This window comes from Fukomys damarensis, unplaced genomic scaffold (genome assembly GCF_012274545.1).
Source record: "Fukomys damarensis isolate Sample0158 unplaced genomic scaffold, DMR_v1.0_HiC HiC_scaffold_27, whole genome shotgun sequence".
NCBI lineage: Eukaryota > Metazoa > Chordata > Mammalia > Rodentia > Bathyergidae > Fukomys > Fukomys damarensis.
In genome coordinates this window covers 7,361,925-7,364,489 of record NW_022900939.1, presented here as the reverse complement: position 1 = coordinate 7,364,489, position 2,565 = coordinate 7,361,925, and the positions used below count along the sequence as shown (strand labels likewise).

Here is a 2,565-nt window from a genome sequence, read left to right as displayed (position 1 = left end):
GCAGAGGGGCTGGGGGACTGCGCGCCCAGTGCTCCGGCCGCGGCATTCCGGGAGCCGTCTGCGGGGGGCGCTGGAAAGCGCATAGGACTTGAACTAAGGAACAGAACTGGGACACCTAGCGTGGCCGAACAGCCCTTCCCGGGACGGCTTTCTTGGCAAGTTCCTCAGACAGCACCCCTCTCCCAGAACTATAAACGCCTCTCGAATTGGCAGATCGTCCCGTCCTGAACAACTTGGCCTGGCTGCGTTTACAGGCAAAGAGACAGCTTTGGTCCGCCTGGTAGGGGCAGCCAAGTGCGAACTAACACTGTCTGCTGAGTCCCGCTTGCTGCCAGACGTCAGGATTTAAGGAATCCCAAGTATGACTTACAGCTCATCTGTGAGCACAACAACCCGGGGGGTCGATAGAATTAATGCTGTTCTACAGACGGTGGTCATTAATGTTTGATTTCACTTAGCTTCAGGCATCAGGCCCAGCTTCCCCCTGCCAGGTGACCACCAAATTACAGGAGCCTGCCACCACCACCTCCTCTGTCCCCACCCTAAATCCAGCCATAGTGATGCTCTCATGTTGCTGTAATAATTTGTGCTGTCACCTGGCTAGATTTTATCCGGCGCTCCTAGAGGCCTTGTGGGAGCACAGCTGCCAGGCCTTTTACCTCTGCACCTGTTCTAGGGGTGAGGATGGGTTTGGGGGCCCCCGGAAGCTCTCTGGGAAGCTTTTAGCCTAAAAGGGCCAGGCTCCCACAAACACAGCTTCCGCTGCCCGATTCTGGGCTCATGTCAGCGCCACAAGGCCAATAACGTGTGTGCCCTCCTTGCCACCCCTGGATCTTGTCATCTGACAGCAGCCACAGTGGGCCTGGAGGGGGCTGGGTGGAGGGAAGAGGAAAGCAGGGCTGGCAATGACACACTCCATTTCACACGGTGAGGAAGTGGGGCAGGGAGGAGGCGGCAGCCAGGTGGGCCTGGGACACTCAGTCTGTGACCCTTGGGGTTACCAAGCAGATGGGGACAGCTGCCTGGCCCCAAGCCCGCCTCTGCCTATGCCTGTTAGGTACAGCACAGCCATGGGCAAGCAGGTCACCGAATCTCTCCTCGTCCTGTTCCCTCATCTACTAAACAGGGTGCCTGCAGCAGGAAGTGCCTGCCGTTGTTGGGGGGTTTCAAGGTAACAGCGGCAGCATGTGCTCGCTGAGTTTGGACTGCGCCAGGCCCTGGGAGGAGACTCCTCTGCTGAGCTGGACCAGGTGGGGTGCTTTGCAGGGAAGTAAACAGCAATGCCTGGCTCATAGCAACCAGTCAGGGACTGTTCCCCATCCTGATTACCGAAGTGACTAAGCCCAGAACCCGGGCCACCAGCTCCGCTCCCAGCCGAACACCTGGCTGGTGACAGCTAATAATGAATAAGTCGGTTAACGGAGAGGAGGGACTTCGGAGTTGGCAGTAGGGAGCTCCCCATCACTCGCAGTGTGCAGCACAAACCAGAGGAGGGATTCACACTGCAGCGGCGTTTCGTGTGCACAGCCCTGAGCTCTGGTAGGTGCACTGTGCTCTGGGTTTCCCCGGCCTATCAGCAGGAGGCTGGAGCGCAGGCTGACCAGGGCTGCCTGTGGTCCCAGACAAGATGCTGGGTGCCGGGATCCCAGGGTGAAGCGACACTGTCCCTGTCCTCTGAGGGCTCTGGCCTCTCAGGAGACAAATGCACATCCAGGTGGTCAAGAGCAGCAGGGGAGAAGAGCACAACGTGACAGCTGATGGCCTGGGAGACCAAGGACACCCAAGCTCAAGGACACCTGCTGTACACATCGCCGCGTAAGTCCCCCCTCTGGTCTTCCTCATCAGTCTTCTCTGACGTGCTTGCATGCTGCTAGGAACGGGGCACTCGCTGCCACCACAACAGCCTCTTCCGTGCTGGAAAACAGTACTTGGGGGCTGGGTAGAAGACAGAGCCTGTTCCTTGCCCCTGAAGCCTCTTGATCTCTTATTTCCTACAACTTCTCTACAGCAAGGCCAAGAACAGGCCTCACACTGCCACCTGGCCCTGAGCTTCTCTTCCCACCAGACACAGTGAGCAAGCTCGCCTCTCTGGATGCGTGCTGACCTCAAGGAGTCCTGGCTGTCTGCGGAGAAAGAACAGTAACAAGCCTGGCACGGTGGTGCACGGCTGTGAACCCAGCACTTGGGGAGGCCGAGGTAGGAGAGTTGCAAGTATGAGGCAAGTCTCAAAAAATATGAAGGGTTGGATGCAGCTCAGAGCCCAGGCCCTGGGTTTAATCTCCAGTGCCATTAAAAAAAAAAAGAAGAAGAAAGAAAAAGAACATTAACTAGAGGGCAAGGCAGAGGGCTGGAACGACAGCTGTGTGCCTGACTAGCTATGTGACCCTCCGCTGCTCCTGGAAAATGGAAAGAGAGAATACCTGCCTCTCGCAGCTTGTGAGTCAAGTGAGGTGATTGGGTAAAAGGCCTGGCAGATTCCTGTTATCACAAGCGGCTGCCGCCGCCGCCTGCCACTGCTTCTAAAAGCCCCAGGCATGGGGGCTGGGCAGGTGCGGAGCCGGCAGG

At 57.6% G+C, this 2,565-nt stretch overlaps 1 long non-coding RNA gene across 1 annotated transcript; it reads left to right on the top strand.

Moving 5' to 3' along the window:
* Window positions 1-1,261: 1,261 nt before the first annotated feature.
* On the top strand, window positions 1,262-2,510 carry LOC104854137. The gene is made up of 3 exons (XR_777986.3): window positions 1,262-1,539; window positions 1,715-1,815; window positions 2,009-2,510. It is a non-coding gene; the product is annotated as an uncharacterized LOC104854137 (long non-coding RNA).
* Window positions 2,511-2,565: the final 55 nt, after the last annotated feature.